This window comes from Magnolia sinica, chromosome 3, assembly GCF_029962835.1.
Source record: "Magnolia sinica isolate HGM2019 chromosome 3, MsV1, whole genome shotgun sequence".
Taxonomy (NCBI): Eukaryota; Viridiplantae; Streptophyta; class Magnoliopsida; order Magnoliales; family Magnoliaceae; genus Magnolia; species Magnolia sinica.
In genome coordinates, this window is record NC_080575.1 from 113,973,768 (window position 1) to 113,999,803 (window position 26,036).

The 26,036-nt window shown below is 37.4% G+C and overlaps 1 pseudogene; it reads right to left on the reverse strand.

The window, feature by feature from the left end:
* Positions 1-602: 602 nt before the first annotated feature.
* LOC131240809 (cytochrome P450 CYP72A616-like) lies at positions 603-7,521 on the reverse strand (annotated as a pseudogene).
* Between the last annotated feature and the right edge of the window lie 18,515 nt (positions 7,522-26,036).

Genomic DNA, 26,036 nt, shown 5'->3' on the forward strand with positions numbered 1-26,036 from the left:
ATAGGGATTCTTCCCATTAAAACATTCAACTGTGTGTCGGGCTCACCACAGTGTTTACATGCTACCTAGTCCATTGCCATTTTCAAACACGAGTGGGCCACACCATGCGGATTGAGAAGTCTTAGGCATGATTTTATGGGCGGCTTCGGTGGCACCTACCGTGATGTATGTGCATTACATTCATGACGTTCATCCATTTTGAAAGCTCATTCCAGGGCATGATCCCAAAAATGAAGCAGCTCAAAATCTTAGATAGACCACATTACATGAAACAGTGGTGATTGACAATTAAAAACTTCTTGTGGGCCCCAAACTAATATTTGTGTGGTCCCTTCACAGGATGGCAAATAATGGTGGGTATTCAATCACCACTGTTTCTTGTGGTATGATGGATGTACAATCACCACTGATTGGTGGCGCTTTATAAACATTTTCTTCTCCTCTATACTATCCAATGCGGTAAAGGTTTTGCCTTTAAAACCTAACCACTAACACAAGTTGCAAGAACTTTTTCAGCTTTAGCCACCTCGAAATCCTTCTCAAGTCTAACCAAACTTGCGTATTGCAGGTGTTTGTGACAGCATTTATGACACGAGAAAATGGGAAAATTGGAAAAGCAGAAAATTTCATTATAGATTTAAACATAACACCATTACACACACATACATACATACATAAGAGATTGTGTACAACTGTACTTGTTGAGAAAGACATGGCATCTTTGTAGCAACACTTATTTTGTGAACGATGGCTTGTAAAGATGCATAACATTGTGGAATTTGACGTCGACAAGACAATTACATGTGATAGTGTTATTGTGCTGGTGACATCAGAGGTCTCAGAGTTTATTTAAGATGATTTGAACACCATGTTGGGGTTGAAGAGTTACAACAACGTAAGGGGCATGAGCATAGGTGGGTGAGAGCTCAAATGAGAAATGTTGTAGAATCATGGCCAAAGCTAACTTAGCTTCAATCAAAGCAAAGATCTGCCCAATACATATTCGTGGCCCCCAACCAAATGGAAGGTATGTAACTTGATTCTTCGTTGCCTTTGAAACTCCTTCTGAGAACCTCTCTGGATTGAATTCATCTGCATCCTCACCCCAGAGATCGGGATCATGGTGAATGAGGAGTGTCGGCAGAGTGACTTGTACTCCAGGAGGAAGGTCAATTCCTCCTATTCTCATCTTCTTATAAGTCCTCCGAGAAATAATAACCACTGGTGGATATAATCGAAGAACCTCATGTAGAATCATGTTCACCTATAGAAAAGATAACAGAAGTTCAGAAATCTACCTCAACCGTATGGAAATATAGCTAAATGGTAAGAACATCAAGTGGAAAAAAAAATCCCACATTCGAGCAAAGCAATGTTATGAATGTTTCATTCATGCTAAGATGCAACCAAAGAACTGACAAGTATACTAAGATGCAACCAAAGAACTGACAAGTATAGATTATCAAATCCCACATTTGAGCAAAGCAATGTTATGAATGTTTCATTTATACTAAGATGCAACCAAAGAACTGACAAGTATAGATGATCTTCAAAGGAAGTTGTTGAAGGAAAACAGAAAATGAAACTTTCTCCTGCATAATTATAGGTGCTATGATATGAGGCCATAATCTATTGAAAGGAACCTAGAATTCAAATACTTACAATCTTCAAGCGGTTAATGCCATCAAAGTCTGGTTTATTCTTCCCAAATACTTGCAAAACCTCTTCCCTTGCACGCACTTGCCACATTGGATGCATACTAAGCAGCACCATTGTCCATGTCAGCAAAACTGATGTGGTCTCCTGTCCAGCAAAGTAGAATAGCTTACACTCTTCTATCACTTCATCAATCGTCATTTGGACTTTACTTGGCTTCCCTTGTTCCTGAGAGTCTTTAAAGTTGGATTCCATCAACAATCCCAATAAGTCATCATTACATGCGTTTCCCATTTTCATCTCCTTCTCTCTCCTGGATGATACCCCTCAGCAGGTCGCACACTTGTTTGTCGATTTCCTTTCTTCTAACGTTCTTTTTTGTGGGCAGGAACCTGCAAAAATGGACATGTTGGTGAAGGTAAAAAGCAACAGGAAATGAAATCTGCAACTGTCAGTATTTTGATATCTATCTTCACTTCTTCCCTGAGTAGTTGAGGACTCCTGGTCATATCTGGTTTCATCTACCTTAACCCCTAATACTATAGATTTACTTGAGATTAGAACAGAAGTGGTGATGATGAAGATCTACTTGAATATAAAATGCTTGCAATTGAACAATGCACTTGTATCTGACATAAATTATGGGTGTGTTTGGATGTAATCCTAATCACGAATGGGAAATATGTTTTGGCAGAATGAGTAGCTTGAAAGTTATTGAAGTATTATTTTCCATTCTAATGAATTGTGTTTGGATGTTATCCTAGTCACAAGCTGAACAGACATTCTATTGGAAGGGATGGTTATCCAGTCAACTGCAATGAAAATATTGGAAAAACTGGTGTGCAGATTGCTCATTGCATGGTTTTCCGTATTGCTACCATGTCTTTCTTATGTTAAACCATGTCTGGAATGTATACTCTCCGAAAGGCATGGATCATAAGCTTGTCATGTTTGGCACGCAGTAGGAATAACCCTTCTTTGTAGCTATAGCCAAAAAGTAGTACTCAAGATGAGGAAAGCAATATAGAATAAAATCGCACCTGTAGCCTGGGATGTACACACTCCGAAAGGCCTGCATCATAAGCTCACCCTGTTCTGTTTGGAGTTTGAATATCTGCATCCCTTCTTTGAAGCTGCTGCCAAAAGCAGTCCTTGAGATGACATCTCCTGTTAAATTCTGGATTTCGGGCCACACATCTAATGTGGAAGAACCCTCAGAACTAACTGATTTCTCCCATCTGCTAATCAGTTCACTACAACTAGCAGAGAATGCTGGTAGCATCCGCTGCAACCAACTCAAAAGGAAAAAAAAAAGGTTAAGTATGATCAAGCATTGCCAAAGAATAAAACAGAACAACTTTAAACACCATTAATTTTCCACAGTACACTGCTTCATAAGGAAAAGATTGATGGTTCCAGGGACCATTAGTACTTGGGCCCTTCCATGATACACGGGGCCCATGATGGTCAATAATCTATTTTCTCTATAGATCCCACATTAAATGGGTCATGGTGCATATATCACATTGATTGTATTAAGTAGGCTCGACCTTTTTCTGCAAACAAACAGTTAAAACAAAAGCCACCAATGGGTTAACATTTTAAATGTGAAGTCCTTTAACTAGATGGGCAGGATCATCCAAACCATATATTGTCGCACCTTACACAATCCATAACAGGACTCACTAGATAAATGGTACCTTCCAATCGCCAACTGTGATGGACCCCACAGGCTGCATTTTCTGGTGGTCCTATGGACTACTAATCAAGCCATCAACAAATGACCTAATCTTCTTCGTGACAAAAAAGAAGTGTGGAGCTAAGAAAAACCCGAGAGATCAGAAACTACCTTCAATTTCTCAAGATGGAAAGCAGGGTTGATAATCCTTCTATGCTTGGCCCATTTTTCACCATCATAGTTGGCGAGCCCTGTTGCCAAGTACTTTGCAAGAGGGTTTGTTTTTGGTTTTTCAAAGTGACCAAACTTGTTAGAAAGAATTTCCCTTATCAGCTCAGGGTCCATGATGCTCACCCGTGGAGTAGTTCCAAGCCACGTGACAGACATTTTACCTGTGTTTACAATGATAACTGAAGTTAAGCCATGAAGACCAGGTCCATCCCAATCAAAGCAGATCTTTTTGTAAGAAACCAAACATCTGGATTGATTTAAGTAGAATTTCCATCAAGAAAGCATTTTGAGGTTTTTGATAATTGTCGTTGCACATCGACTCTCTCATACTTAATCAAGGGGTATTCTTCATGAAATTCTCAATTCATGGTATTTAGCTTTTTTTAAGGGTTTTTATTTTTATTTTTATTTTGTGCTCGAGCACGTTCGCACATAAAATCAAGATGGTACTCATTCGATTTCCAACAAAACTGCCAATGTCAGTATAGACAACTCCACACCTGACATATTAGAGTCCGTTTCAAGTAGGTATGTTCAAATCACGAATTATAGGGAAGAAGGGGAATGGGAAAATCACAAAGCTGAGCTCCATTTCAACAATACTAGAGCAAACAAATCAACGTTGAAGCAAGTAATCTAACCACCCAATTCAAAATATACCTATAATGAAAGATATAATGAAAGATCGTGGAATCAAGCACTACAAACTTCACCATCCAATTTAAAGAAAGTGCTCCTCTCCCACAGTTACTGAGAGGTTTGCTGCCAAACCCTTAGGGCCTGTTTGGTAGAAACCTAAAAATGAGTTCATCTCATTTTAGCCAATTATAGTTATGTATTAGAGATCATTTTCTTTTTAGTAAGGATTAAAAATAATCTTGATAACTAACAATCAAAATCTCTAAAAATAAGAGTAACTCATTTTTATGTGTCTGCCAAATAGGGTTGTATATATGGAAACTAATTAAAAAACAATAGGTCCAAGTTTACAATTAACCCTGAAAGTCAGAGAAAAAACGATGATGGCATTTTGTTAATTATATAATGAAACATCCACAGTGAAATCCCATTGTTGGTGAATCTTATTACCATTCTATTAAAACTGGATGCATGTCTTTCTGGACATTTCATACCGCATCATCTTCCGCACTCACAGATATAAGGCTTGGGCATCCATTTAAGACCTGCAGTTTATGCCTAGGCTGGACTGTGAGGCCCATGGGCCAGACTTGGACATGCTTCCTAGACCAGGCCTAAGCCAGGCTTAACCTTTTTTCTGCTTGGGTTCATCCAAGGCCTGGGTCCAAGTATGCTTATGACTGTCATCGTTTAACCTCTGCCTGGTTTTCCACTTACCAGAACACAGTCAACCAGAAAAAAAAGAAAACCCTGTAATCTCGACTCAATACATTGTACAGCTGGTCAGATATGGTTGACCACTTGACCAAGTCACCAAGTCTTTCTATATATATATAAACAACAAAGCAAACCTGCTTACAACTTGCTGTTTACAGATGCTTAATTCCTGAAATGAGGTTGTGAGATTGAAACTTCATGGTTTCTTTTAGTTTTCATTTTATTTATTTATTTATTTATTTTTATTTTTATTTTTTAAAGGACTAGGCAAGTGACTCAGCTCGAGTCACCACAAGGTAGGTGATGCACTCCGAATATGTGCACAAGAAAAGGCCCACTTTCCCTTTTTAGCCCATTCCTACTTTATTTCTTTTTTTCATATTTTATATTAGGTAAGAAGTCATCTTAAAATTTTTCTTAAATACTTTTTAAAATTTTTTTTTTATTTAAGTAGTTTCTTATTTTTCAAATCTTTGCTTGTTCATAATTCTATTTTTAAATTTCATAAATTTTATTGCAGATTATAAGGATTTATTATAAATAAAGCTTAAGCTAATGGAATGATATTTTCTTTTAATTAAAATTCTCTTGTTTTTCTATGGTAGTTATTGAAGGGAAGGGGAATTGATCTCTACGTTAAGACTACAAGACTGTTGCATTCTTTTTTTTCTTTTGGAGTCGTTTTGGCAGTCCCTAGCATTTGGCTAGAGGATTATTCAGTTTTTTTTTTCCCACAATCTCTTCATTCTTTTCTTTGATATATTTGCCTCCCCTTTCAAGGTTTGCATTAGCGGGAGTGGATTAAGTGCGGCTCCAGCCTCACTGAACCCACCTTGATGTACTTATTGTATATCCACACTGTATATCCGTTTTCTAGATCATTTTAGGGCATGAGACAAAAATGCAGTAGATTTAAATCTTAGGTGGACCACACCATAGGAAACAATGTCTATTGAACGCCCACCATTAAAAGCGTCCTAGGGTCCACTGTAATGCTCAACGTAATGTTTATTTGCCATCTAGCCAGACCTGGATGAAGGGAAAGAAAACAAATATCAGCTTGATTCAAAACTATTGTGGCCCGCAACAAGTTTTTAATTGTCAATCACCACCATTTCTTATGGTGTGGTTCACTTGAGATTTGGATCTGCCCGAATTTTGGGCTAATGCTGTAATCACCACTTTTTCCTATGGTGTGGTCCACTTGAGATTTGGATCTGCCCGAATTTTGGGCTAATGTTGTAAAATGAGCTGGAAAAAAAAAATGAATGGTGTGGATATACAATACATACATCAATGTGGGCCCTATGGTCGGGGCCACACCGTGTTGGGTGAGGCTGGGCCGCACTTAATCCGTTCCCCCACGGGGGAGCGCCGCTTCGGTGGATCCCCTCGATCCCTTATTGTGGGGCCCACTGTGATGTATTTACCTTACACCCATGCCGTCCATCCATTTTGACAGCTCGTTTTAGGGTATTCTCGTGAAAAACGAAGCAGATCCAAATCCTAGGTGGACCACACCACAAAAATCAATGGGATTGAATACCCACCATTAAAAACTTCTTGGGCGCCACCAAAATGTATATTTTCCACCCAACTTGTTGATAAGGTCAAAAGACCTGGATAAAGAGACCACACAAATATCTCAGCTTGATCCAAAACTTTTGTGGCCCACAATAAGTTTTTAATGGTCAATCACCACTCTTTCCTGTGGTGTGGTCCAAATGAGATTTGGATCTGCTTCATTTTTGGAATCAAGCCCCAAAATGAGCTGTAAAAACGTATGGACAGCGTTGATGTAAGGAAAATACATCAAGTTAGGCCTGATCGGAGCCATGCCCCCATAGACAATTCAACCAAGTCACACTCGAGCTTCCTGATAACTCCACTTGAAATCTAGTCAACTATAGTTACACTCTACATAGTGTTTGTTCAGTCACCAATTTCAATAACTATGCATCTGTGAAATGTGTGTTATTTGTGATTGAGTTGCTGTTACTCCAACAAATTTGGTATCAGAGATTGGTTCTGCAGCAACCTGGAGCATGGTTTTTTTTTATAGCAAGTATCTCTCTAGTGTTAGTTTAGGTGTCTACAGTATCAGACCCTCACTATTCCATAACTACGACTAAGGATTTCACCTTTAAATTCAAAAGCGATTGAAACCTTTCCCAAATGTAAAGTGGAAGATCCTAAACTTTTATAATCCTACACAAAATATAATTTTACCCAATTTTAAGAAAGTAAATTCGATTGAAAAAAGAAGAAGTATACCATAGCTTTTCAACGTTTGATGGAAGAAGGGAAGAACACGCGGCACGATCTGGTTAGACAGGTTCATGGGCTTTGACCACGCTTCCTTCAACAGACGCGCGTTCTCATTGAGGTTCCCGTGTATCAATCTGTAGCGAGGGCCAGTGATCCCTTGATCTTTGAAATAAGTGGTCAGCTTCATGGGCCTCCACCATATCGAATCGAGCACTCTCCAAATACATGAGAGAAGAAATACTGATAGAATTAAGAGGAAACTGAAGAGAAAACCTCCCATTCTTACCCTCTTTTGAATCTTCCAAAATGAAAAGCCGATCAATACAGAGCCTCCTGCTGTCATTTATGATGCCTGTCTTTCATGTTAAAATACCAAAATGCCCTCGAGTGCATGACAGGTCGAGAGGATATCGACACCCGTAGTTCCGACAACTAGTCGAGATACTAATTCCACATGCGTGTGATCCGTACACCTCTACACGCAGTTACACACGTAACATGAAACACGTGTATAAGATATGATCCTTCCGTAAAGTAAGCGAATTTCACTCTTTAGCTGGGATACAATGGAAGCGGAGTGGCTGGTGTACCCCACACTGGCTTTATAGCTGCCGTATTAACGTCAGCAAGTTTGGTGGGTTTGATCATGAGGTACCTGTTATATCTAAACCGTCCATCCATTTGGTGAGCTCGTCTTAAGGCTTGAGACTAAAAATAAGACAGATTTAACTATCAAGTGGACCACACTAGAAAAAGTAGTAAGAGATTGAACGTCCACCATTGAAACTCTTTTTTGATTACGGAAGCTTTGGATCAAAATGGATTTTATTTTTCCTCTTCACCACTCTCCATGTGACCTTATGAATATATTGAATGGAAAATAATAATAATGGTAGGCCTTATGAATTTTTTAACAGTGAAAATTATTCTCCTCTGCTATTGTTATCTGTGGGTTGGTCTATATGATCCTTGGATATGATTAATTTTTGGATAATGCTTTAAAATTACTTATAAAAATAGATGAACCACATAGATATAATAAATGCATGACTTTGGAGCTCATGTACCTTTGATCTCCTTTGAACGGTTCGTACAACTTGGAGATCGAGGAGCGTAGTGCTCGTTGCCGCACGACACGTACCTGCAGCAGCTAGAAAAGCCGCCCATCCGCTTCCGGCTACAATATACACGACCGTTAAATATTTTGTGGCTGTTCATTGGTTTTTGATATTCCGTGGGCCAACCGACACTGTCACCTGATGGAAAGTTCAAATCTCACACATGTGTTACCTAGTGATACACGTGCCGACGTTTACATGTGTACGGCCCTCGCATGCGTTTGTAATTAGCAAGACTCGAATGATGACAGGAGATTAGACGAAAATGGGAAGTGACTTGAAATATACTACCGGGTTGTTTGGCACTATAGGTTTGGGGGATTCGACGGGATTTCAACTCTTTTATTTTGCACCATAAATAAGGTAATCGTGGGTTTCATATCTCCTTGGGGTTTGAAATCCACGGTAATAGCTTATATTATCTTTAAAATTCTTATAAGAGTTGCATGTGTAACGTGTGTGTCACCTCACTATTATTTTATTGGGCACATGGTCAACTAATGATATCCCAAAACAATTAAGTTATCAATTGCACTATTATAATTACTTTAATATAACGATCAGAACCGTCCTAATATCATCCATGTAAATCAACGGTTAAAAATTATTTGTTAGTCACTTGGACATGATCTTGTGCTTGAGGCCCATTAGAGACTTGGAATTTCATCATTTTCAAGCAAAACATATATTTTAGCGTGTTTGTTACAATCATTGTGTCAAACATTACATAAACACCCGTAAATATATCATGTATAGCTACTTTTAGATTAAAGTTAATTTCTAATATAGGGTGTCAAACATATTAGGAGGATTTCAAATCCATGGGGTTCCCAACCCAGAGAGTTCCAAATCCACACTCTCAAACGGGATCTTAAGAAAATGAGAGAAAAATAATAGAAAATAAATGAATGAAAATAAATAAATAAATGATGGATGAATGAATAAATAAAATAATGCTGAAAAAAATAAGTGAAGAATGAATAAAATGAATGAATGGAAAAAATAAAAAATAAAAAGAGATAGTGAATGAATTTAAGGAGTAAAGAGAGAAAAAAAGGAGAGAATATATATATATATATATATATATATATATATATATATATATAGAGAGAGAGAGAGAGAGAGAGAGAGAGAGAGAGAGAGAGAGATTTGCAAAAAAAAAAAAAAAAAACAAATCCGGAGGCACCACTGCCGGAGGGGCGGCGCGACCACTAGAGCAATGATGCTAGTGGAAAGTGGCGGCTCGACCACCGGATGGGTAGTACCACCGCCACCAATTTTCAGTTTTTTTTTTTTTTTTTAAAGCTTAAAGCTTGATGAGTCTAGTTTTATATAAAATTAAAAAAAATAAAATCAAAATTAAAATATAGTTAATTTTAGGATGTTTTGACAACTTTCCAAAAATCATTAATTTTGTACATCTGTTATTTATAGAATTTTAATATTTTTTCTACAACTCCAAATGAAATTAAATTTTGTAAGATGAGTTTAAAATTTCAGCACAAAGTTAGTCCAGCTTGTTGGGTCAGACAAACTATCTGACCCATTGCCACTCTTACCCATCGCCTCAACCAGTGCCCACATGAAGGCTCAACTGCAGGACTGCACAGCTCTCAGGATAGCATACACTACGTACCTTTAGGGATACTAGTGTAATTCATTAATTTCCTGAGTTACAATTAATTTTCAAAAAAAAAAAAAAAATGGGTTTGATGAATGAGGCACTAAGAAATCTTTCATACTCTTTGGTGGGCACTAACGGAATATTAGCTTGGATTTTCAAATTGTTGATTCATCGCCAGAGATGGCTTAGAACCTAGATTCATTATTTAATGGATCTTTCCTTTCGAATACTCTCAATTATCTCCCTAAGATTTTTTCCTATCTAACAGAATGCTATTGGATCAAATGACAAAGACAATGTTGTTTCCTGCCAGCTTGCATTTCTTACCTAGTCTACTTAAAGAATCCACAGGTATTCCAATTTTCAGTTTCTGAGTTTATCAGTAAAGTAATGCGGCCAGCTTGAACTACTAGTGTTACTCTAATCGCACCCTTCAAAGAAATGTAGTACTCGAGTTGCATTCTGATCAGGGAAACTGCTCGTCATTAAGGGAAGTTTTATTGTTAAATCAGAAGTTCAAACCATAAAAGATAACTTGAGTTGCAACCAATCACTTAAACCGTGGACATGTGCAATCTGCTTGGTGACTCAAAAGATGATTAAATTACATAAAACCATTTTAAAAGTGTGACTTGAAGCATACTACATTTGAAGCACCAACTATAACTCTAGAACTTCATATGATGATTATTAGAGGTTGGGACTGTGAAGATGATCTTAGAGTTTGTGCGAGATGATCTGAGCACCATGTTGGGGCTGAAGTGTTATAACAGTGTAAGGAGCATGAACATAGGTTGGTGAAAGCTCAAATGAGAAATGTTGTAGAATCATGGCTAATGCTAACTTAGCTTCAATCATGGCAAAGTTCTGCCCAATGCATATCCGCGGGCCCCAACCAAATGGAAAGTATGAAAATTGATTCTGTCGCATTCGAAACTCCTCCCAAGAATATCTCTGGATTGAATTCGTTCGCATCTTTACCCCACAATTCAGGATCATGATGAATGAGGAGAGCTGGCAGTCAGAGCTGTATTCCTGATGGAAGGGTAATACCTCCTAGTCTCATCTCCACGTATGTAAATCGAACAAGGGAAGTCAAGGCGGGGTACAATCGAAGAACCTCATAGCGAATCATTGTCACCTGTGATATGGGTTCAAAATTTTTACAATTCATGTGTTATGTGAATATTCACTACGTGAAAAATGGGAAAAAAAGACGGATTTAGAGACGGTTTTAGACCGTCCCTAAAATTGCTTGGTTTAAAGACACTTTAGAGACGGCCGTAAACCGTCTCTAAATTTTTAGACGGCCCTTGACCGTTCTTATTATTGTCTTAAAAATTTGAACGTCCACAAATCATTTAAGACGGTCAAAAACCGTCGTTAAATGCAGATAAAAGACGGCCATTGACCGTCTAGAATAAGAGACGGTCTCGGACCGTCTTATATGCCAGAATTTGAGACGGTCAAAGACTGTCCCTATACTAGTAATTTGAGACTGTCGAGGACCGTCTCAATTAGAGACGGTCGTTGGCTGTCTTTTCCTGTAGTCGGGGACTACGAAGCTTTAGTCTGTATTAGGGATTCTTAGGTGTCTCTGTTTGAGACTGTCAAGGACCGTCTCTATTAGGGACAGTCATTGACCGTCTCATATTGGTAATCAGAGACTGTCATGGACCGTCTCAATTATAGACGGCTGATGGCCGTCTTTTCCAGGTAGGAAAAATAGGCCTGCGTTAGGGACGGTTGTTAGCAGTCCCTATTTGAGACTGTCAATGACCGTCTCTAATGCTCAAGTAAAACATAAAATACAAACATCTTCTATTACGAAAAAAGTAAAAAAACAAAAAATAACTAACAATGTTTAAGAAAAAATTTAGATATTTTTGAATAAAATGTACATTTTATAAGAATCTAGACGTTCAAATCAATAAATTAAGAGACTTTTAATAAGTGTTGATAATTTTCGAAAAATAAAATTGATAAGAAAATGATATTTTGAAAAAGAAAATTTTAAAAATTAAACAACAATTGTAAAAAAATTGTCAAATTGAAAATATAATATATATATATATATATATATATATATATGATATATATATATATATATATATACTATATATTATATATATTAAAAAAACTAGATTTTGTATTTTGAAAAGAAAAACTAAAAAGTTGTATAACAAAAGTGATATTTAAAAAATGATATTTTGAAAAAAAAATTTAAAAATTAAACAAAATTGTGAAAAAATATATATTTTAAAAAATAAAACTAGATTTTGTATTTTGAAAAGAAAAATTAAAAAGTTATATAACAAGATTTCGATAAAAAAAATGATATTTTGAAAAAGAAATTTTAAAAAAATAAAAACATTTGTGAAAAAATATATATATATTATATATATATATATATATATATATATATATATATATATATATATATATATAAAAGAAAAGTAGATTTTGTATTTTGACAACAAAAATTAAAAAGTTATATAACAAAAGTGAGATTAAAAAATGATATTTTGAAAAAAAAAATACGAAATTAAACAAAATTGTAAAAAAATTAAAAAAAAATGTAAAAATATATATTTTTTAAAAAAGAAAACTAGATTTTGTATTTTGACAAGAAAAATTGAAAAAAAAAAAAGGATCTATACCAAATTGAATGGATGTGGCCTACAATACACAAGGTGGGATTAAAAACATGTAAACGTGAAAAGAAAAAAGAAAAAGAAGAAGAAGAAGAAGAGTGTTAACTTGAGGTTTAAAAAAAAAAATATACACGTTTAAGAAACAGGAGTGCAAATCAAAGTTCCTCAATACCTTGGTAAAAAAGAAAATGGTCTAAATTCAACGGTAATATCAGATGGTTAAGATTATCCAATCATTGTGATATTAAAATAAGTGTTCTACCCAACAGAATAGATGTGCCCTTCAATAAGTGCAGACCAAAGGAGATTGAAGCATATAGATATTTAAAAAGAATAGTACAAGTCAATATTATTCATCAGGATAGTCAAAAAGAAAAGGGTCCAAATTAATCCAACGGCAATTTCAGACAGTTAAGATCATCCAATCAGTGTGACCTTTGGAGAGGTACAGGTATGCCAGGTGTTGCCAACATTAAGAATTGGTACCAAATGCATACATTAGTATACGCCATTCTCATGTTATCATTTTTCGGCTATTAACTCGTCTCAAAAGCAATGAGATGTAAACTTGCACAGCTTAGATATAGTTAAAGCTGCTTGTTAATTAAAAAGGAACTGAAATATAGTTTAAGCCAAATGGAATTTCAAAAAAAAAAAAAAAAAAAAAAGACGACCGACATCCATCCAATCGTACCAAGTCCACCAATCAGGTGACAGAGATTGTTCTATGAAAGGCATTCCCTGCTCTCCACCTATCCACAATCGACCCTCACATATTAGCTCCAAGGACTCCAAAATAGTAAAACATAACACATATATAAGTCTCACTAGAAACCCTAGAACTTGTAGAAACACAAGACAATGACACAAACAAAATTTTTCCCAAATGGAATCAAATTAATATCAGAGATTAGTTTCCAAACACCACTAGTAGATTTGAACAATCTTTAACAAGAAAACAAAATCAAACCCTACAACCCCTAGAATTCAACATACAGCTTCATCAAAATAGCGAAATCCAAAGGTGAAAAAATCATCATAAGAGTGATTTCATAACCCACCTGAGATTATTGAGTTCTTATGATTCGAATTCACATCCTAAATATATGATGGAAAAATATATGGACGATGTCGATATACATAAAATATATCAAGGTGGGCCATACACGGTTAGAGTAACACCCATGAAGGAGTTATCTAAATAGTGAAATGGTACTATAAGGTCACCTCTTGGGAACTTCCCATGAGGTTAATCTGTGTGCGCCCCACCACGATGTATGTAGAACATCAACACCATGCATTTGATGTGTCCCATTTAAGTCCAAAAATCAGTCGTATACAAAACTCAGGTGAGCCATAGCATCTAAAACTATGTGAAGACATCACTAAAACATATAAAAGCATTCAATTGGTGGGGTCCACATGAGTTTTGGATGTGTGTGAAACTTGGGTTAACTCCTCTCAACTATAGTGAATGGGCTGGATCTATGAACCACATCTAGGTGGGCCCAATAAATGATTATGAATGTTTTAATGGGAGGGTAACCCTCTCAACTATAGTATGTGGTGTGGCCTACCCAAGTCATGGATTGACTTTATTTTTAAGCTTGTGGCCCAAAGTCACGGTTTATGATATCCACATCGTCAATCCATTTTTCCAGATCATTTTAGGGCCCGTTTGGATAAGTAGATTGGAAGGGATTGGAAGTTAAATCCCTATAGATTGGCCGAGCGTGCCAAACAAACTGGGTGATCTGATCCTGGGATATACAATCCCATGGATCTTAAGACAATCTACTGACAACACCATCATTAACTTTAAATCCCATCCAATCCACCCTAATCCGGTCAAATTTGCCTGGGACATGTTTGGTTCGAGGGATTGGAAGGGATGGGAAGGTTTAATCTTGGGATTGGGCGAGTGTGCCAAACAGACTTAATATATAGCAATCCGGGGGAATATAGCAATTCCATGGATCTTAAGACAATCCATTGACAACGCCATCAGTACCTTGAAATCCATGCCATCCACCCTAAAACCATTCAATCCCTTCCAATCCACCCATCCAAATAGGCCCTTAGTGGTTGAGTCCACAATCAAAGTATATCTAAAGCTCAAGTGGACCATACCACAGAAACAGTGGGAATAATGATTTCCACTGTTGAAATCTTCCTATGGCCTACAGTGATTTTGATTTGTCATCCAACCTGTTTAATAGATCACAAATACATGGATGAAGGGAAAACTAAAATATCAACTTGATCCAAAACTTCAGTGGCCTCCCAAAAATTTTCGATGGTAGACGTTCAATTTATACTGTTTCCTATGATGTGGTCCACTTTAGATTTTTATAGGCTTCAATTTTGACCTTACGTAATAAAATTATATGTTAAAATGGATGGATGGAGTGGATAAATTGAATAAATCATAGTGGGCCCCACAGGATGCTTAGGGTATAAGGGCCCTATAGGGCCTAAAAATGTCTTATCTAAGCTGTCTATATATTTTAAAATATTATTATAGGGCATGAAACCAAAAATCATCTAGATCGAAGGCTAAAGTGGACCATACGGTAGGAAACATGGAGATTAAATCACATGTATTTGCTATGGTGGGGAACAGATTGGCTACTCCTTGACACCGGCCAATGGTTGGTGGTCGGTGCTCTATGGGGCCCACCATGATGTATGTGTATCATCCATGCCATCCATCTATTTTTATATATATCATTTTATGAGATGATAAAAAAATGAGTTATATCTCAATCTCAAGTGGACCACATTACGGGAAATAGTGTTGAATGAATTTTGACCATTAAAAATGTTTTGGGGGCCATAACAGTTTTGGATCAAGCTAATATTTTTTTCCCTTCATCTGGGTCTTTATGACCAACTAAACAGATTGGATGTCAAATAAACAGTACAGTGGGCCTTAGGAGGATTTTAATTGTGAATATCCATTCATTAATTTTGTCCTGTGGTGTGGCCCACCTAGGATTTATTCCCTATCATTTTTTGCATCAAGCACTAAAATGATCTGTAAAAATGGATGAACCGAATGGATGAAACATTCACATCATGGTGGGGCCCACAAAGCATCGACCACCAGCCACCGTCCGCCAGCCCCAAATTTGGGCGCGCGCTCAAAACAGAGTCGCGCGCCCAATTACCCCCTCTCCCCATTTCAACAGGCCGCCTCCCAACCTCTCTCTCTCTCTGTCTCTCTGTCTCTCTCGTCGTCCCGATCTCTCTCTCTCTCTCTCTCTCTCTCTCTCTCTCTCTCTCTCTCTCTCTCTCTCTCTCGCCGTCCCGGTCTCTCTCTATCTCTCTCGCCGTCCTGGTCTCTCCCAGACCCGTGCCACTCTCTCTCTCTCCGTCCCGGTCCCAGCTTCTTCCCACCCTCTCTCTCTCTCTCTCTCTCTTCCTCACTTGCATCATCTCTAGATCTCGTGCGGCCAGCAGCCCCTGCCCTTCATCTCTTCCCCGACCAGGTACTCATTTGTTGTGAATGTTTAAGGTGTGCACAACATGTGTTTGATGAAATGTCTCTGTGGGAGAAGGTGGATTGCATACTTTGCAACTCAAGCATCTGAGTAAACTCTATGGGGCCACTACGATGTGTGTCTTATCCATGCAGGCCATCTATTTTTCAACTCATTTTATGGCGTGAGCCTAAATGGAAGCATATCCAGTGCTCAAGTGGGCCCACCACAGGAAACAGTGGGAATCGAAGACTCACTGTTGAAAACTTCTTAGGGCAGCAGAAGTTTCGAATCAAGCTGATATTTGTGTTTTCCCTGTCTGTGTCAGCTTATGAACAAGTTGGGTGATAAATAAACATCGCTGTGGGCCCTACGAAAGTCTCAACGGTGGATGTCATAATCCCCACTCTTTCCTGTGTGTGGTCTAGCTGAAACCAAAATGCCAATGAATTTAATATGTTATATAAATCAAAACACAATTTTTCTTCATATTTTCATTTTTAGTGCTGATTGTTTATTGATTTTCTTTTCTATCATGTAGAACAAATATAATATTAGTAATATCATCCATGGTATTGCAACAATCAATATCAGGGATGCATTTCCACATGATATATAATAATAGGGAATCCTAGTAGTGAGATGAATCATGGAATATTAGAGAAACAATTTCAGATCATCAAGCTTCATGAGAGCAAGTTTATTCTACACATGACTATTACTACTCACCACTGAGCAAGAACCATATGAACAAAGAATGGAGATGAACAATTTTATTTTAACCAATAATACAATGATCAATAATTTATTACTATGACACATGAGATTGCTGAGCTTTGGATGCATGTTAATGGTTTAAGTTATAAATGATTTACATCTTTACAGCCTATCTTGTTTGGCTTTAAGTTATAAATGATTTACAGTTAACCCCAACAAAGAGTTTGAATAATTGAATAGAATTAAAGTATCATTAGCATGTTATATGTCTAATATATTAGAAGCATAGAGTCACTTTTGTTACACATATAACACAGTTACTTGCATTTGAAATATACCCATTTACTACCAAATCTAAGATGCTAAACAGGATGTTAGCATTTACAAAAAATCAAAAGTACAACTGCTGGTTTATTTACGTTTTATAGTTGTTTTTGATCAAAATTGATAAAAAATCACAATCCCTGGAATTTGGTTTCTACTCCACGTCACTCCAACCAAAAGCACATTGGGAGAAAAAAAATCCATTCCCACGATAAGGCCAATGGATTGAAATTTGTGGTTCATCCAAACGGGCCCCACAAAAAGATTGCTTCATCGAGGATAATAAAAGAAGGCACCAAAAGAACACATGTGGGTTGTATGTTTGGATTTTCATGTGGCCCACTTTAGAAAGGATAGCACTCAATGAACCATCTTACTCACATCTATTTTTCTCGTACATGTGGGTCCTACCTGATAGTAGACCAACGTTCTTCATTTTTTTTTTCCAAGGCATGTTCTCAGCAGGTTACACCTGATGAATGGGCCAAATACTTTCAAGTTGTAGAGACAGAGGATGACAGAAGGATTGAGAAAAACCAAAGATACTAAAGTATCTAATGCATCTTAAATATTTAGAATTAAGAAGTCTCAAGTCCAACTAGTTGGACTGCAATTTATTGCATCCTAAACATTTTTACAGATCATTTTATAAATCATTTACATATTTGCTATCAATTGTATTATCAAATGAAATTCAAACTCTTTGTTGGGGTTAACTGTAAATCATTTATAGTTGTTTATAATAATATGAAAAAAATCTGTTTTTGTTTATAATAATATAAAAAATCTGTTTGTAAAAAAATAATTTCATTTGATTTTTTTTTGTATGGATGCATCATGCATGTTTTTATGATAAAACATATGTATGTATGTGTGTATATGCGTGCATGCGCACATGGATGGATGAAACGTATGCATGCATGCATGGATGGACAGATTATGCATGTGTGTATGCATGCATACATGCATGGATGGATTTGTGTGTGTGCATATGTATGTATGTATGCATGCATGGATGGAAGACTGGATGGATGGATCATCACGCCTGTGTGTGTATGTGTGTATGCATGCATGGATAGATGGATGGATTGTTAGATCATGGATGGATGGGTCATCATGCATGTGTTTATGTATGTATGCATGCATGGATGGATGGAGGTATCATCATGCATGTTTGTATGCATTTATGTATGTATGCATGATCCCAAACCTAAACCCGACCCCAAACCCGAACCCGATTTCCTAAACCAAAACCTTAACTTATCCTCAGTTCCCTAAAGCCATAACCTATAACCTATAACCTAAAACCTACACCTAATCATGTGCATATATTTGTGGATATATATAGATCTATATTTTTTTGTGATTAGTGACCACATGTGTGACATGTTTTGACAGTTTATGAAAAGTCACTTTTTTATTGTATCTCACTTTTTATATGCTACATGCACGTGATATCAGAAATGGATTTGATGCCCCCGAGCAAGAATTGGATGACGAAAGATATATTGAGTGATGAATACATTAAAGGTGTTGAATCGTTTATTATTTTTGCGAAAAGGAATTCGAGAGGTGTTGATTGGTATAGTTGTCCTTGTGCTAGATGTTGTAATGTGCGTGGGAAGAAAATACTAAGTACAGTTTCTGAGCATTTGATTATGAATGGTATAGATCAGACATACACAACTTGGTTTTTTCATGGAGAACAACTTCCCAATATGGGTGTCAATGTCAAGGCTCCTAGTACATCTGCCACTGATTGTAATGAAGAGCTATTGTCCAGAATGGTTGATTTGGTTAATGATACTTTTGGTCGTGTTCAACCCGATGACTTAGATGCATGTATGAATGAGGTCAATGAGGAACATGGTAGTCAGCCTAAAGATGACATAGACAATGATACTCAGTACAATAAATTAAGGGAGGATGCGGTACAACCCCTATATCCATCGTGTAAACGTGAGTATACAAAGTTGTCAGTGACAGTTGAGTTGATGAGCATGAAGGCTAGATATCAATGGTCAGATAATAGCTTTACGAGTTTGCTGCAACTGCTGAAGAAGATTTTGCCAAGTGAGAACTCTTTGCCAGATAATACCTATAATGCAAAGAGATTGATCAGTTCGTTGGGTATGAACTATGAGGTGATACATGCATGTCGTAACGATTGTATTCTGTAATGGAAGGAGCATACTAATAAGGAAAGTTGTCCTACATGTAAAGCAAGCAGATGGAAAGTGAATAGTGTTGTAAGATCAAGAGTCTCACATGTACCATGGAAGGTGTTAAGATACTTCCCATTAACACCAAGGTTAAAAAGACTTTATAGCGTATTATGGATTGCAGAGAATATATTGTGGCATTCAAAGAGGGCTAAAAATGACTCGTACATGCGTCATCCTGTGGATTCTTCTATGTGGAAGTTTGTAGATAGAAAATTTAGTGATTTTGCTGTGGATCCACGTAATGTTCGGTTGGGACTTGCAATAGACGGATTCAACCCCCTTGGGCATATGAGCATCTCATATAGTTGCTGGCCTGTTATGGTTGTTCCATACAATCTTCCACCTCATTTATGCATGCGGAAGCAATTTATTATGTTAACACTTTTAATTCCTGAAAAAATGGTCCAAGGCATGACATCGACATATATTTATAACCATTAATCGAAGAATTAAATAAATTGTGGAAAGGGTCGATAACATATGACTCGTTCGGAAAGAACATGTTTACAATGAAGGCGATTTTATTATGGGTAATACATGATTTTTCAGCCTATGGACATCTTTTTGGGTGTAGGACAGGAGGAAAGTATGCATGTCCTGTTTGTAGTGAGGAGACTGACTCTGTTTGGCTAAAACATGGAAAGAAGTTTGCTTATATGGGGCACAGAAGATTCCTCCCAAGAGCTCATATCTTTAGGAGACAAAATGTATTCTCAAATCCCTAAACCTAAACCTACACCTAATCTTAATCTCAACTCCCTAACCTAAACTTAAACCTAAACTTGAAAACTCAAATCTAAACCCGATCCCGAACCCGAACTCGATTTCCTCAACCTAAACCTTAACCTATTCTCAATTCCCTAAACCCATTGCTTATAACCTAAACCGAAACTTAAACCTATACCTTAACCTAAACCTATAACCTATAACCTAAACATAAACCTATAACCTAAATGTATTCTCAAATCCCTAAACCTAAACCTACACCTAATCCTAATCTCAACTCCCTAACCAAAACCTAAACCTAAACTTGAAAACTCAAACCTAAACCCGATCCCGAACCCGATTTCTTAAACCTAAACCTACACCTAATCCTAATCTCAACTCCTTAACCTAAACCTAAACCTAAACCCGATCCCGAACCCGAACCCGATTTCCTAAACCTAAACCTTAACCTATTCTCAATTTCCTAAACCTATAGCTTATAACCTAAACCTAAACCTAAACCTTAACCTAAACCTAAAACCTAAATGTATTCTTAAATCTCTAAACCTAAACCTACACCTAATCCTAATCTCAACTCCCTAACCTAAACCTAAACCTAAACTTGAAAACCCAAACCTAAACCCGATCTCGAACCCGAACCCGATTTCCTAAACCTAAACCTTAACCTATTCTCAATTCCCTAAACCTTTATCTTGTAACCTAAACCTAAGCCTAAAGCTATACCTAAACCTGTAACCTATAACTTAAACCTGAACCTAAAACCTATTACATATAAGCTAAACCTAAACCTAAACCTAAACCTAAACCTTAACCTAAACCTAAATGTATTCTCAAATCCCTAAACTTAAACCTATACCTAATCCTAATCTCAACTCCCTAATCCAAACCTAAACCCGATCCCGAACCCTGATTTCCTAAACCTAAACGTTAACCTATAACCTAACATAAACCTAAACCTATTACCTGCACTTATAACCTAAACATAAGCATAAAACCTAAACCTAAACCTAAAATCGAAATGTATTTTCAAATCCTTGAACCTAAACCTACACTTAATCCTAATCTCAACTCCCTAACCTATACTTAAACCTAAACTTGATAACCCAAACCTAAACCCGATCTCGAACTCAGACCTGATTTCCTAAACCTAAACCTTAACCTTAACCTATTCTCAATTCCCTAAAGCTATAACTTATATACTATAACCTATAACTAAAACCTAAACCTTAACCTAAACCTACAACCTAAACCTAAACCAAAACCTATAACCTAAACCTTAACCTATAACCTATAACCTATAACCTAAACTTATAACCTATAACCTAAAACCTAATCCTAAACCTAAAACCTAAAACCTAAAACCTAAAACCTAAACCTAAACCTATTTTAATGATCAGTTTTATTTTTAAAAAGTGCTCACTTTTTTGGAAGAAGTTTATGCAATTCTTCATGATTCTGAATTATAATATTTTGTTGGTTTAATATATATATATTAGATGAAAGACAAAAAAAGAAAATTGTTACTAATTTTTTTTTTTTTTTTTTTTATGATGTTAAACTTATATGTATTTATGTGTGGATGAATGTAATGTGGATAAGATTGCTTGTGTTTGGATGGATGTAGTTTATGTCTGGATGGATGTAGTTTATGTTGGATCTACGTAGTTTGGGTTTAGATGGATGTAGTTTATGTTTGGATGAATGTAGTTTATGTTGGATTTACGTAGTTTAGGTTTAGATGGATGTGAATGTGAATATGATGAAATATATTATATAACAAGTGTATATCAGGAAGAATATGATGATGTAACAGGTGTATATTGACCCTCTTATAAGGGACGGTCCATGACAGTCCTTTTTAACGGTCTATAGCCATCCTTTGAAGGCTCATCAGAGACGGTCTACGACAGTCTTTTTTAAGGATGGTCCATGACCGTCCTTTTAAAGGACTGTCGATGGCCGTCCTTTAAAGGCTCATAAGAGACTGTCCGAGACCGTCCTTTTTAAGGACGGTTCATGACTGTCCTTTTTTCGTCAATAAAAATGACGGTTTTCGACCATCCTTTAAGTAATACGACACGTCAAAATTTGACGGCCCTTGCGACGGTCCATGACCGTCCTTTTTGGTCATTTGAGACGGTTTTGGACCGTCCTTTTTTCGCAGTTTTGGCGTAGTGACTCCAACCTACAAAAGAGAAGGAAAAAAAAAGGTTTTCTTAGATGCTTAACTGAATTGAGCTCAGATTAACTCAATTCAAAAAGTGGGACTAACCCCATTCAATTCATAATGAGGGATTGCGCTAGTTTCAAGTCCAATTTGAAATGCATCTAGTTGCAATCATGGACCAGTCATCGTTACAAAAAAATGAAAATTGTTCGACCACCATTTTGGTCTTTTACACTAATTTAGTTGAATTAATGCCGTTCAGTCCAATCGATCATCCAAAAGCACACTAAATGCAATCAAATAATGTGATGATGGGATGTGGATGTTGCATGACCAACTTGAAATGCATATAATTGCAATCACCGGCCAGCCATTGTTATGAAAGAAAATGGTCCGACCTTCATTTTGGTCATTTCTGCTACATTTAGTTGAATCAGTGCAGTTCAGTCAAATCGACCATCCAAACAAATCCTCAGTGCATGCAGCAATGCAATATGGATGCTTGTAATGCAACTTCCCAAATAAGCAAGCAGAATATTTCAACCAGTAAGAAAAAGATGCTGATGCTTATGCACATGTGCCATGCAAGGATCATAGAAACCAAACACTCACAATCTTTAAGTGGCTTAAACCATCAAAGTCTGGTTTATCTTTCCCAAAGGCTTGCAAAACCTCTTCCCTTGCATGAACTTGCCATGCATGCTCAGGACCACCATGTTATAGTAACAGATAACAGAACACAAAATGGGAAGAATGGAGAAAATCTCTACACCCTTATTCATTAAGCAATCAGCCTTTAAATAGGCATTACACCAACTAATAAACAAGAAAGTAGGAACTAACTTATATACTGCGGAATCTGCAGATTTAATTCCTAAAGAATAGGTAAACATAACAAACTCCTATTGACTAGAACAATAAGCCACAGGATAAACTAATTATTGCTGACTTATTCAACAAACCCTCCCTTAAACTAATGATTAAATATTAGTTTAAATAAAAAAAAACTTTGAATTAAATTGAATTCTTTAAACAAATGCCAAGCAGCTCCCTAAGCTCCTAAAATGCGCTTGGTTTGAGGGCCTTTGTGAATATATCAACAACTTGATCCTCACTTTTGCAGTACACAGGATCAATTGTTTCATTTCTTGTAGGATCTCTCAAGAAATGGTACCATACATCAATGTGTTTGCTTCTCCCATGAAGAACTGGGTTTTTGGATAATTTAATTGCTGAATTGCTGTCACAAAATATGATTTTAGTTCTCTTTTGTTTGAAGTGAACTGCTGCAAGAATCTGCCTGTTGAGGGTCAAATATTGTATATTAGACCCCATTTATTAGCTAGATTTACGAGCATGATACTGTTTAACGCTTTATTTTTAATCATGTTGTGATGCAAGGTGAATCTACGAGCCTGTACCGAAAAGGGTGCTTAAAGCATGGATTTAACGCTCTGATGACACCAGAGCATGGGACGGACTCCAGAGAACCAAGATCGACAGAATTACACACCAAGGACCCGGAAAAATCGAGAAACTGAAGCTCAAACGGCCTGAAAGTCAGCCAGAATGCAAGATCACTGAGTTTCCACCATCTGTTCAGCTTGAAACTTTATACATGGCTCGAGGACCAAAAAGTAACCGTACACGTCAAATTTCAGCCATTGGATCCCTCTAGAAGTGGCCCAACGGACAGATCAGCCCCTTTAATCATTATGTGGGGCCCGCCTGATATCTGGATATGCTTTAAAATTGGTTCCCACGGTTTAAATGAAATGGGGAACAAGATGGATGGTGTGGATTTCTCATAATCATCATAATGGACCCAACTTAAGCAAAGTGTACATAGCATACAAATGTACCAGCCATGCATAGCATCAGAGAGTCGGTCAAACCGACTCTTGACCGACCTCCTCTCACAGGAATTCGCATTCCGAATTTTCTGCCGCTGCGAACGCCAAACAGAGAGTGCGGCTGATAGCTAGTGGGCCACTACCTTCAATCACACGGTCAATTTGGACCGTCCAGTCATTCCAGAGGATCCAACCGACTGTATAAAAGGGATTTCTCCAAACCCATACACGCATATATGCGTGGGTCTCTGTTTTAATGCAGGATGGACGGCTGAGTTACAATTCAATGGGCCGCATCAACAGACAATAAAAACCATCCATATCCGACCGTTTTTTCGTCACGCATCTAATGGACGGCATGGATTCCTCTGTCGACGTCAATAATGGGCCCCACCGAGAGTCCAGCGGCGATCCGTCTGCAGGCTCTGTTCACGCACAGCGAAAAGCCTGGCCGCTGCGGGCCACTTTGCAAGCATGGACAGAGTCGGTCCGTCCATCTGGACCATCCAAATGAATCTCCAGGTGTGGCCGACCAGGTTCAAGAGGACTGAACGGTTTAGATATTCCAATCGGTCCGTTCAGAGTGCGAAAACGCGGGTTGAGTTTGACCGCAAGCCGTTCAAGCTTCCGGCTGTGAATCGTCTTCTGGCTGCGTAAAGTCTCCGCAGGAAGTTTTCAAAAAGAGGATTTTTTTTTCTGACTCAGGAGAGACCTCTCCAGCGGACTATAAGATATAAGGGAGGAAGGTGGCTTTTGGGGGACGTCAGGGAGAGAGAAAGAGAAACAGAGAAGACAGGGAGAAAAGGATTGAAGGAAGGTGGATTTTGGCTGGACGTGGAGCAGGGAAAGAGATGGAAAGGAAAAGGTTTTTTTCTCTTTATTTTTGTAGCCACATCATGACGGGCTAATCCTCCTAGCTAGGGCTAAGAGGTGAAGCTTGTATTGAGATGGGAGACTCTATTTGTTGATTTAATTATTTAATTGTGAATTAAACTTGATTGTGGTTTAATTATTAAGAGATGTTTGTAGTTTTTAATGGTCTATTGTGATTGAAATTACAATGGGTCTGAGATAGCTTTGAGCATGTTCCTTTCTTTTTGTGTTTATGACGTCAGGAAGCCCTGTTGTTCACCATCGCCTCATGGGCATGGTCGGATGACGGTACCCTTCCTAACTTTCATGCACTATTGATTGGTTGGTAATTAGTTTAATCCTGTTGTTTGCTTTGTCTCCTGGGCATGGTTAGATGATGGAATCCATTCTAATTTATATACCTTTTATCTCTTGAAAACCAGATCAAGTAAGTTCAGTTTAAATTCAATAATTCTTGATGCAGACATAAGATCTCCCTGATCTCTACAAGTGGATCCTCTGAATCCCTTGTTTCCTTCCTCTGAATTCCTTAAGTTTTCGATAATTATTCCACAATTATTCATTAAATTCTATTTGGTTTAGATCACATCTTAATCTAGTTCTAGTTCTACTTGGTTTCAGATAATGTACAGGTATCAGTCCCTGTGGATTCGACCTCGGTCTTACCGAGTTTATTACTACATCACAACCCTATACTTGGGGAGTGAACACTCCCGCAACCAAATAGCTTGACAAGCACACGAACTCGCAGTTATGAATTCGGCTTCAGTTGTTGATAAAGTGACGATTGATTGCTTCTTCGATGACCATGATACTGCTCCTGACCCCATCATGCAGACATAACCCGATGTGCTTTTTCGATCATCTGGATCTCCAGCGTAATCGCTAGCCGTAAAGCCAAACAACTCTGATTTTTCTCCTTTCTTATACAGGATCCCATAATCAGTTGTTCCCTGCAAATATCTGAATATCCGTTTTGCAGCTAAGAGATGCATCTCCTTTGGACAATCTATGAATTTGTTGATGAGACTTACGGCATGCATTATGTCTGGTCTCGTTGCGGATAAATACATTAAGCTTCCCA